This window comes from Cnephaeus nilssonii (assembly GCF_951640355.1).
Source record: "Cnephaeus nilssonii genome assembly, chromosome: 6".
Classification (NCBI taxonomy): Eukaryota; Metazoa; Chordata; class Mammalia; order Chiroptera; family Vespertilionidae; genus Cnephaeus; species Cnephaeus nilssonii.
In genome coordinates, this window is record NC_137077.1 from 38,846,325 (window position 1) to 38,859,198 (window position 12,874).

General features: G+C 39.5%; 1 long non-coding RNA gene across 1 annotated transcript; it reads right to left on the bottom strand.

Moving 5' to 3' along the window:
• Positions 1 to 4,580: 4,580 nt before the first annotated feature.
• Positions 4,581 to 11,922, bottom strand: LOC307100919. The gene is made up of 3 exons (XR_013813624.1): positions 11,775 to 11,922; positions 9,308 to 9,493; positions 4,581 to 5,245 (listed from the first exon to the last, which is right to left on the bottom strand). It is a non-coding gene; the product is annotated as an uncharacterized lncRNA (long non-coding RNA).
• Between the last annotated feature and the right edge of the window lie 952 nt (positions 11,923 to 12,874).

A 12,874-nucleotide genomic window follows, 5' to 3' on the forward strand; every position in this document is an offset into this window, starting at 1 on the left:
CACAGAGAGCAAGGTTTCCTAGGTAACAGAGGAAGCCAAGCTTTCTGCCTGCCCTTGCCAGGCCTAAGCCTCCACTCAAGCTACAAAGTTTCAATTATAGAAGGTAAACAAATTCAAACAAATGGCGGCAGAATGGAGCTTGAGAGAGCAGGCCAGGGTTGCCGCCGGCAACAGGGGAAGCAAAGCTTTCCACACACCCTGGCCGGGCCCACCCGCTTAAGGCAACAAAGTTTCGATTATAACCCCAACAGAAATGGCTGTCTGCCTCGGAGGGAGCCCCAGGCTACAAAGTTTCAATTGTAGAAGGAAAATAAATCCCAGATACCAGGGCCTTGCTTGGGGCTCCAGGGGGTGTGGCCAGCCTGCAAACCACCACAGGCCCCTCGCTCAGGCCGCCCCACACCCCAAGGGAAACCCCACCTGATCCGGGATGCCCTTCAGGGCAAACCAGCTGGCCCCCACCCCTGTACCAGGCCTCTATCCTATCTAATAAAAGAGTAATATGCAGATTGATCATCACTGCAACACACAATATAGCTGCCCCCATGTGGTCAAAGATCCTGCCCCCATGTGGACACAAGATGGTCACCACAAGATGGCCAGCAGGAGAGGGCAGTTGGGAGGCACCCGGCCTGCAAGGGAGGGCAGTTGAGAAGGACCAGGCCTGTAAGGGAGGGCAGTTGGAGGTGATCAACCCTGCAGGAGAGGGCAGTTAGGGGTGACCAGGCCGGCAGAGGAGGGAAGTTGGGGGCAAACAGGCTGGCAGCAGAGTGGTTAGGGGGTGATCAAGCTGACAGGCAGAAGCAGTTAGGGGCAATCAGGAAGGCAGGCAGGCAAGCAGTTGGGAGCCAGCAGTCCTGGATTGTGAGAGGGATGTCTGACTGCCCGTTTAGGCCCGATCCCACCGGGCAGTCGGACATCCCTCGAGGGGTCCCAGATTGGAGAGGGTACAGGCTGGGCTGAGGGACAATCCCCCTCCGTGCACGAATTTCGTGCACCGGGCCTCTAGTTATAAATAATGCTAAATTTGAGGTTAGAAAACCTTCCCTATTATGTAACTGAGTCAATTTCTCCAAACTCCATTCTTCTCATTTGTGACATTGCAACTCACATTATTGTTAAAAGGGACTGTACAGGAAGGTGAAGACATTAGCTAAAGATCATATATGCATACCCATGGACATGGGCAATAGTTTGGTGAAGGCCAAGGGAGAGGGAGATGGGGTGGATAGAGGTGGGAAAGCAGGGGTGTGTGGGGGAAGAGGGACACCTGCAATAATGTCAACATTAACATTTTAATGAAAGAGAAAAAAAATAGGGACCATACTAGAAATCACTATGTAAATTATAAAAGAAATAAAATTTTAATTATTGGTGTGCTATGAATAATGAACATCAATTATTAGGTTAAGTTTATTTTGATTTGCTATTCTTATTGAATGGTCTTTTTCACAATAACAAACTTCATGGAATTTAGGACAGTATCAAGGGTTCCAAACATGTTTGTTATTAATGCTGATGCCTTTACACATCTACTGTCCTCACTGAATCAATGTGTTTAGCAAAGTTATGTACAAATTGAAATTTTAAAACTTGAATACTTCTTTAATTAAAGCACAGTACTTGCAATCTAAAGGAAACCTATCTCTATTTTGCTGTTGTAGTTTTGATTTTACACAGTGAGATCATTATTTAATTTTAAAATATATCCCCATGTTGTTTGTGTTGTAAAGTCATGCTTTCTAAACTGTTATTCCTAAAATATAGTGCCTACCTGTAGGTAAGTGGATTTTAAAAAGCTGTGGTACATTTACACCATGGAATACTATACATCTGTGAAAAAGAAGGATCCCTTACCCTTTGAGACAGCATGGAGGGACCTAGAGAGTATTGTGCTAAGTGAAATAAATCTCAGAGAAAGACAAGTATCACATGATCTCACTCACTTGGAATCTAATGAACAAAATAAACTGACAAACAAAATAGGTAGAGAGACATGGAAGCATGGAACAGACTAACAAATCTCAGAGGGAAGAAGGGGTGGGGGGAGAAATTAACCAAAGAACACTTATGCATATATGCATAGCCCATAGACGTAGACAATAGTGTTGTGAAGGCCTGGGGTGGGGTGGGAACCAGCTAGATGGGGGAAATTGGGGGACATATGTAATACTCTAAACAATAAAGATAAATTTAAAAGAATAACATTTTTAAAAAGACTATATTGACAACATTCTAAATATTTCATCTGTTAGCTTATTGCATAAGCTTCACATGCTGGCAATGAAAAAATCCTCCTGAACACAAACAACTCTGATAGATTATTGATGTCCTTGCAGGAAAAAATGAAATGAGCTTATCAATGATGACATATATGCATGCATTCTACTTTATGGGAGATAAGGCATTTCGTTACTTCATTCTTTGATTTATAAAAATTACAGATTTTATTGGAAGTCCCATGAATGTGCCTGGTGAAATATAATGGAATATTTATATTTCTCTTGAGAATACTCTAATATAATAAATCTGTATTTCTCTGAATTTGAAGGGAACAGTCTAAAATCGTGTGCTATCAAAATGCAAATGTAACATCATACTGCCAGGGACCTACTCTCTCCAGCAAAAAATATAGAGCACAATAATTTAATTCATGCTGGAAAATTGTTCTATTAGCACAGATTTACTGTCACAAACAGAATAAAGTGTTGACTTGGAGGTGATCTCAGTCCACATCTTTTAAAATATTTAACTTTTCTTATTTAGGATGCAACTACTTCCAAAAAAGTATATAAGAAATAGCTATATCTCTCTTAACCACATCATTTTCAGTTTGCTGTGAATTATCTTGAGAGATCAGTAAAGTGGGCATAGTTGTGGACAATAAACATGGAATGCATAAGTACTTTTGAGAACCAATGACCCTTAAAGAGCTGGTATACCTCTCACTTATTGTGGAACCTGAAATAATGTTGATGCCGTTGCACAAAATGATATATTAAAGCACTGACTGCCATGGGAATTGAAAGAGGTAAGAGAGAGAGAGAGAGAGAGAGAGAGAGAGAGAGAGAGAGAGAGAGAACAAAAGAATAAATGTATATTTATATTTCTTTACCTACTCTATAGTTTTCTTCTGAAAATAGAATTTGAGACATCCTTACTTCAGACATCCTTACTTTGTCATATGCCACTATCTCTAAATGGAATGCTCTCTCTTTCCTTATTCTTTTTCCTTCTTGACATCTAACTAAATTACATTCTTTATTGTACTCCTGAGCATCTTTGGGAAGCTTTCTCTAACCCTAAAACTAAGTGAATCTGGTTTCTGAGTGTTTTTTAGGTGTAACCATTTTCTCTAAAATATGTCAGACAAATGTTTTTATCTTCTGTAGTTAATATATCAATCAACTATTTTATTGAACGATTATGTATCAAAGACTCAACAATTTGCATGAAGGTTTTAAAATATATATGAAAGTAGATTTTTATAGTAATAACATGAATAATTAAAGCTTGGACTCTATTTTATATTTTCTTTAATTTATTGTTTTGGAAAGCAAATATTGTAATGTTTAAAAATTTTGTTAATTAGCAGATCAAATTAAAACTTAGAAAAACATTTTTAGGAAGACCAAAATGCAGTTATATGGTCTCTTTATAATAATAGTCCAGTTTGGCCTATTGTACAAGTTATTTTAGGCTTGGGACAACTATAACATTGAAGACAATCTTCTAAGACATGAATAAAATATGTCATGCTACATTTTTTTATTCTTCCAAAACTTCATATGTGAAATAATTGACATATTACCTGCCTGCAATACTGAAAAAGAGAAAATGGTAGTAGTCCCAAGGAGACTGATTTTACATCAACTTTAACTTTTCTGGATGTAAATGACTCATAGTTTTTAAAGTTGCTAAGAGAGAAAGGCATTTATTTGAACTAAGCTATTAGTGCTCCCATTTTCACTGTGTACTTTCCGATTTATCTTTACACATTAATAACATTAATATCTCCCACAGCAGAGATTTAATTATACATTCCAAACAAGGCAATAAATTTGTGAGCACACTTAAAACTATCATAAATAATTAAAGCTAAAATTTATTCTTCAAAATAAATGAATGAAGTAAATTTGTGTTGCTGTGACCTTGATTTAGTCACCTGGAATTTCTTAATCACTCATTTTTGATCAAAGAAATGTTATAATCTTTGATGGATTATCCCTGGGTTCTAGTTTATTTCCTTATTTTAATAAGGCAGGATACATTTTTTCATGAAATTTTTTTTAAAAATAGCATTGCAATAAACAGATATTTATTAAATGTTTACTGGCAGAATCTCAAGCACAAGATTTATTACTCAGGCTTCACCAAACTGTTTTCTAGACTGAATTAGTTACAGATTCTTAGGCAAGTGGCATCGCACAGACGCAGGCAAATGACTTCTTGATGTTTCCTAGGACCCAATCTTTTCCAATCACTCAAGTAGTCCTAGATGATTTTATTTATTTTTTGTCTGGATAGTGTACTTTGTTGATGGAACATGACAAGGTAGGGCTCCCTTCTTCTGGGGGCCTGGGATGGAAACTGTTGAGGATGTGAAATTCTCAGTGTGGTGGGTGATCGAGTTGCAGATTCCTCAGCAGCTGAGGGCCTCTCTCTTCCTGCCTTGCTTTTTCTAAGGCTGGTGGTCCAGGAGGCTCTTATTCCTTGGAGGCTATGTGGACCATAAGGTTACCACCCTGTTACCATAGCAAAATTCATCGTTGTCATACCAGAAAATGAGCTTGACAAAGTGGTCATTGAGGGCAATGCCAACCCAACATCGAAGGTGGAGGAGTGGGTGTCACTGTTAAAGTCACAGGAGACAACCTGGTCTTCCAGGTGCTCAGAATGCCCTTTAGGTGGCCCTCCATGTCTGCTTCACCTCCAGACAGTAGATCAGATCCATGACTGACATACCGGTGGTGGTGACACAGAAGGCCAGACCAGTGAGTTCCTTTTTCATCTCAGAAATGACCTTGCCCACAACCTTGGCAGCACCAGTAGAAGCATGGATGATGTTCTAGGCAGCTCCATGGCTAACATGCCACAGCTTCCTAGAGGGTCCATCCCCAATCTTCTAGGTGGTAGTGGTGGTATAGACTGTGGTCACGAGTTCCTCCACAATGCTGAAGTTATCACAGATGACCTTGACCAAGGGGTCCAAGCTATTGGTGGTCCAGAAGGCACTGATGACAATCTATTAAAATATATTTTTATTAATTTCAGAAAGGAAGGGAGAGGAAGAGAGAGATAGAAACATCATTGATTGACTGCCTCCTGCACAGCCAATTCCAAAGCTGAACATGCTATTCTCTGTATCTATGTTTTTATTTTGTTTGTTTATGTTCAGCTTTTAGAGGGGAGGGGAGGTTGTGGGGCTTGTGAAGGGATTAAGAAAATAAAACACCTCATAGACAATAGTATGATGATTACAAGAGGAAAATAGGAATGAGGGGAGGTAGAAGAAGGAAATGGTGATGGAAGGAGACTTGACTTGGGGTGGTGAACACACAATATAATATACAGTGGATGTATTATAGAATTGTATACCTGAAACCTATATAATTTTATTAACCAATGTCATTCCAATAAATTAAATAAATAATAAATTAAAATAAAAAATTTAAGAAACAAAGTTGTGCGCTTGCAATTGGTGCTAATGCATTAGTGGTAACTGAGCATTCTACACTAAGGAAAGCATGTGATATTTTAGTAAAGCTCTTATATTTTATATCAGACTGATAAATAATGCAAGGTGGGGCAAAAGTAGGTTTACAGTTGTTCATAAGGAAAATAATTCAATAAATGATAAATAATTTTGTGCACTCACAACTATCTACCTACTTTTGCCCGATTCTGTATATTTATGAAAAGGTTAAATTAAATAAAAATATTTGATCAATTATTTAGCATATTAATTATCCTTGATTCAACCATTTGAGTTTGGCTAATTAGCACATGAAAAGATTACATGGGGAACTTGTGCTATGCTCATGAAGAATTATGCATAGAACTGTACTGTTAAAAAGAGTGAATTTTATTGTGCATAGATTATATCTCAATCAAACTAATTAATTTTTAAAAAGATCCTGTATCTGTATTTTAAGTTGTATTAATTAAGTTTTATGAAACATTTTTTGATTGCTAATATTATTGCTTTTTAAGTTACATGTATAGTTAACAGGATAACAGGATCAACTACAGTAGGGGTTTAGAAATAATAATAGTTTTTCTCCACTAGAAAGAAAGAAAGGAAGGAAGGAAGGAAGGAAGGAAGGAAGGAAGGAAGGAAGGAAGGAAGGAAGGAAGGAAGGAAGGAAGAAAGAAAGAAAGAAAGAAAGAAAGAAAGAAAGAAAGAAAGAAAGAAAGAAAGAAAGAAAGAAAGAAAGGGAGAAAGAGAAAGAAAACCTGCCTCGTGAGCTGATTTCAAGGTTTGCCAATTGTACTATAAGAATGTCACCAAATCTCTTGGAAAGTAGACATGCATGAATGTCCTGGCCAGGATACCCAACAAACAGCAGAGAAGAGGAACTCCTCCGACCTGAAACAGATTTTATGGCTTCTTGGCCTTATTAGAGCTAATAAATGTCCATTTTCTGAGGAATTAGCTCAGGCTTTACTTATACTACAAAGAACCATGTGATAATGAGTTTGCAAAGGTGGAGGACTGGAAGCCTCGCCTGCCTGTCCCTGTAATTGCAGAGTGCTCATGTTCATGAGAAGATAATTCTGCCACTTACCAAAAAGCCAAATTAGTGTAGGCAGCTGGATGGGTAATCTTTACTCACAGAGCAAAGATTTTACTCAAAAACGACAAAAATATGGGCAAATTTGAAATCGAATATTGAACATTATATTAAATGATGTTAGGCAAATGGAAGCACTATGTTTAGATATTTATTATATTACATTTCTTAAATTACCAGGTTAAAAATAAAGTCACCTTATACATCTCTGGATATGGTACAAAGGTTTTGTTCTTGTTTGGGGGGTTAAATTTGCCTACATCACAAGGTAATACAGTTTCTCAAACTACATATGGTAAAGAACATTATTCTTCCCACATCCTCCAAGTAGAGGTCTATCAGACTTTTTTTTTTTAATTTAAGGAATCATTTAAGTACAAGACCCTGACTGATGCACTGGAAAAGAGGAATGACAATTTACCAATGTCAGAAACAAAAAGGGTAACTGAAATAATATTTATGGTACAGATTTCAATTCTCTCCCCAAATAATTACACATATTCAATTCAAATGTGTTTTTTTTGTGTGTGTGGGTGGAAGTTAATCTATAAGAATAAAAGCATAATATGCTAATTAGACCGGATGTCCTTCTGGACGACCTTCTGGATGAAGCTGGGGCTGCGAGGGAAGCCTGGGTCCCAGGTGTTGGAGGGAAGCCAGTGCCAGCAGCCGGGGGAAGGAAGGCTTACTCTTGCACACATTTTGTGTATCGGGCCTCTAGTAAAATATAAATGGATATGCAATATCTAAGAATATCCAAGATACTCTCAAAGAGGAATTACATAATAAAGAGACATGCTCTACCAGACATGCTCTGCAGTAAAACAGTGTGATATTGTAACAATGACAAACACAGCAATGGAGTAGCATAGAAGGTTTAGAAACAGACACATGCAAATATGGGCCCGAGATTTCTTCGTCTGACATAAGTAGCACTACAGATCAGTGGCAATAAAATAGTCTTTTAGAAATGTTGCTTAGCCCTAGCTGGTTTGGCTCAGCGGATAGAACATCGGCCCATGGACTGAAGGGTCCTGGGTTCTATTCGGGTCAAGGGCATGCGCCTCGGTTGCAGGTTGGATCCCTGGCCTTAGTCAGGGCACATATGGGAGACAGCCAGTCGATGTGTCTCTCTCACATTGATGTTTCCCTCTCTCTGTCTCTCCCTCTCCCTCCCACTCTCTCTAAAATTCAATGGAAAAAATATCCTTTGGGTGAGAATTAACAACAACAACAAATGTTGCTTATATTTATGGAAAACAATTAACTAGGTTTATATCTCACAGGATGCACTACCATCCATTATTGGTGGATTGCAGATAAAATTTGAAGGGAAACAAATGAGATTCTATAACATACTATAGAAGAGTATCTTCCTCACCTCAGAGTATGAGGGATTTCATAAATAAAATTTACTATAAAGAAAAAGACTGATAAATCAGAATACATAAATTTAGTAGTGGTCACATATTTTTTTAAAGTCACAGAGAGTGGAAACGACATTTTCAAAGCAACAAAGGGCTCATATCAGGAATATAATAAGAACTTCTATAAATCAAAAAGTAAAAGACAACTTTATGGAAAAATGGAATTCGACTTAAGAGCTTCAGAAATGAGACTATTCAAATCATCAAAAAATGCATGAAAACATGCTCACCTTCATTAGTCATCAGGGATATGCAAATTAAAGCTACAATGAGATACCATTCCATATGCAGCAGAATGGGTAAAATAAAACACTGACAATACCAAGTGTTGACAAAAATATGAAATAAGTAATATATTCGTTCATTGCGTGAGGAAGTGTTAATTGGCACAACCACTTCAGAAAACCTCTTTTCAATTTAAACTAGAAAGTGCATAAATTTATGAAAAAGCAATTACTACCGTAGATATATACTGTATAGAAATCCGTGATTACGTTATATAACCAAGATACACACAGACACACATATATACATGCATGTACACCCAGGTGCACCATGGACTTCAATTTCTAGTAGAGGTTTGCTTTTACTTTGGGCTTAAGGATGGGCCTCCCATGCTAAGTGTTTTCGCTCAGTGTACCTGTCCCACTTCCAGCAGTCCTCATTAGCCTACACTGCAGAGGCTTCCTCTCTATGCTCTTGCCACATGACAGCAGTAGACGGCTTGTTGCTCAGTTGCAGGCTCGTAGTGAGCGGTGAGAAGGGAGGTTCAGTGCCCCTGGTCCGTCTTGTGGGTTACGGAGGCCGCGCCTGTCCGGGCCTTAGAGGTGGGCTTTCACATTGCTCCTGTTCCTGCCTGCTGAGGTTGTCACACTCTGCCTTGCAGTTTGTGGCAGCTCTAGCGTGAGGGGCAGTTTCTGCCTCTCCCTTAGTGGCAGCAGACCTCTGCTTTGAGTTGGTGCAGGACACTGGGCCCAAAAGCTTTCTTGTCCCTCCATCAGGGGCAGGAGGTTCTGACTTTTGTCCCCGCCTCGCCCCCTAGCATCAATGGACCTTGGCCTGGGTCCTATGGTAAAAACACCTCACCTTTCCCAGATGACTAAGGCTTTCCCATCTCTTGATTGGGAGGCCAGGAAAGTGTGCAGGGTTTTGTTTGTTTGTCTCCCAGTGGCAGCCAATCACCCTCTGCACCCCTGCGTCTCGGTCAGGCTCTCTCCAGTCTCCCACTTGCCCCAACACTTCTTGCATGATGACATGATTATTAGCAGGCATCTTCAATATAAAAACAAAGTAATGAATTATTATAAGTATTGAAAGAAATGAACTTTTAAAACCACAAACACAGCCATCCTGAGTGGAGGCTTGTTAAGCAGATATTTGAGTGCGGATTAGTAAGCAGGGCTAAAACGTTTCTGAAATCAGTTTAGGAAAGGGAAAGCATTGGTCCTGACTCTGCTGAAGTTGTCAGCACCCTCTAGTGGAAATAAGTTTTTGAAAAATCACTTCCTTAACCCAGATCTATCTCAGATACCATATCAGTCATCTAAACTGGGCCGTTACAGAAAATAAAATTTTGAGACAGTAATAAACAATGTAGCGTTTCATATTATTATATTCAATAATAGCAAGCCATTTAATATTATGTTTGTAGTCTCATCCAGAAAAGCAATACAAAACAAAACAAGAACAAGGAAAATTCAGACTATCTCTGCTCTCACTAAATAAATACCATAGAAATAATTAAAGAATAACATTTTAATGCATGCCAAACTTTCAACTGGTGCAGAGCACCACATGATCAGCACAAGGATGTCCTCATAGCTTTCCCTGGCTCTGCCTAAAAACCCAAAAGGGGAATGAGCAAACTGAAATCTTCTTCAATATTTCACATGAACTTGGATGAGCATCTCTTTAGTAATAACAATTGTATCATAAACTCAGTTCAAACTCTGAAATTTTTAAATTAGTAAAATCATATTACTACTTATTAAAAATTTAATATTAGAGCTCTGACCTGTGTTCTCAGTGGTTAGAGCGTCGGCCCATGCACTGAGTGGCGCTCCCCCTGTGGGAGCACCAGGCTTGCTGCTCCTTAGCGCTGCTGCAGAGGTAGGAGAGGCTCCCGCCACCGCCGCTGTGCTCACCAGCCGGGAGCCCGGCTTCTTGCTCAGTGGCGCTCCCCCTGTGGGAGTGCACTGATCACCAGGGGGCAGCTCCTGCATTGAGCGTTTGCCCCCTGGTGGCCAGTGCGCATCATAGCTACCAGTCATTCGGTTGATTTGCATATTGGGGTTTTATTATATAGGATTGTCACTATCTTCCTTTCTAAATTTTTACTTTGGTTGATTTAAGGGTCTTGCAATTTTATCAGTATAATAGCCCAACTCATTTAATAATCAATTTCTGATTCTCTTAAATTTTATATAGTGTAAGGGCAAAGGTCTTAGTGAAGGTTCTTTTCCCCAGAATTTTTCTCATTTAACTGTCAGCAATAACTGTAGGACTATTGCTCCAGATACTCTTTTCCCCCCCAAAAAAAGCACAGTTCCTTTCACATAGATATTATTTAAAAGAAAAACTAGATGTGTCTGACTATGAATACATATGCTAGAAAAGCATTAATCTTGTAAATATTTAAATTACTCCTCTCCACCTGCTGAGGAGGAAGGAATTTCTATGTTGCTTGGTGATGAGCTTTGTGCTTTCAGTCGTGTAAAGCCTGGAATTAAAGAAGCCCAAAAAAGATGAAAAAAATTCAAAGAAAAGATTGTAGAGAGGGGACAAAGCAGCATGCGTGGCCCGGAAAGCAAGGGCAATGTATGTGCCCTGGTGGGGGATCGAACCCACACCCCGGGTATGTGCCCTGATCAGAAACTGAACCCACAACCTTTTGATGTACAGGACATCGCTCCAACCAACTGAGCATCTGGCCAGTGCTAGTGGGCTTATTTGATTACTCTTGGCCTTACATTCTAATTTTTACCCATAGCACTGCCACTAATTTCCTATGTGACTTCAGGTAAAACACTTTAACTTCAGCTTCCTCTGAGAAATGAAATCCAGTAGATTATTAATGAAGTTCTCAGACAGTCCTAAACCCCCATCATATTTCCTCGAAACTTCCTAATGGCCTTAAATGGGTGGTGATATGTAGAGGACAGATGTTTAAGGTAGGCTCTTGGTGGCAATTATTGAGAGAAATGTGTAGCAGAAACGTCTGGCCTCGATCTGCTACCTTTAAAAAAATGCTCAGTATTTCTAGGGAAGGCCAGTCACCTGCAGGGCATTGACTGACGGGGGTGGGAGAGAGGGGATGTTCAGGACATGCTATTTGATTGGCATGTCAAATATTTCAAACGGAAGGAATTTGAGAAATGGCATGTGCAGGAAGGATTTTCTGATCCTCCCCCGAAAGAGGCCCCAAAATCTTCACATGGGAGGTGCCCTTTCTATACCCAGAGGAAAGATGCATCCTTATTTCCAGAGTCGAGGAGGGACAGAGGAACATGAATAAACAGGCCTTGCTAAGTTTCCTCCAGTTTACAACACTTACCTCATACCCTTTGTCCGATCATATTCTTCCACAGCTTTCCAATGTTCATCAAACCTAGCATAGAAATGCTCAGGTTGAACGGTTTCTTTGGTACTTTACTCCTTATGAAGTCTTCTGTGTCTCATAAAACTTATGTTGAGTAAATTTGTATACCTTTCTGTTGTTGACCTAGAGAGCCCAGTTGAAAATTTAGACAGGGAGAGGAAAAAGATATCCCCGCCCCCTCCAATACATTTGTCACAACTGAACAAGTCATGGGATCTGGGGCCAATTACTCACAGATCTTATCAACCTCTTGAAAACTGGATCATCTGGACATAATCTCAAACAGATCAGTACAGCATGTACTCAATAATAAAATGGGAGCTAATAGGGAAAACACAGCTAAGCATCACATCCAAGTAGGATCCTGACATGATTTTATTCCAATGGTTTCAATCAATTCCCATCCCACCCCCAATTCACCTCTTACCCCTCTGATTAACGAGGAAATGGCAGATACGGAACAGAGAGGCAGTCCGTTTAATTTGACAAACTTGCCTAAATTGGGAGAGTCTGAATTAGCTTTGACCCAGGGAAAGAGCTGAGGTTTGCAACTCTAAACAAATCCTGACTCCTTTGTGAAGTATCCTTGACAAACACAATCTGACTGAGGTTACCCAAGAGATCGTTTTTCTACAAAATCTTGCTATGTTCAAGGCAAAATTCCAAGATATATTTATCTTCAGCATTCTTCAAATACGTTCTGTCACCTCCTGCTCCCAAGCTCCAATGCAAGAAACATGTGAAGTCTACATAGCCTGTAAAAGTCTATAAATTAAAGTGCATAATATGTGAAAGCCATTGTGGGGACTACAAAGGCAAGTCATACATAGTGCTACCCATTAGGATGCTTACCCTCATTACATAGTAGGGAAAACGGAATGCTTCAATAGAGGTTAACAAGAACAGTCACTCACACACTCACAAAGCCTTCCTTATCGAAAACACCCTAAATTCTAAAATGATTGCTCTCCCCAACTCCCATAGAGTACTGTAACCTGGCTGTCAGAGTGTACTGTGAATGCAGATTTAACAAATCCCCTTTGAGAGTATGGACC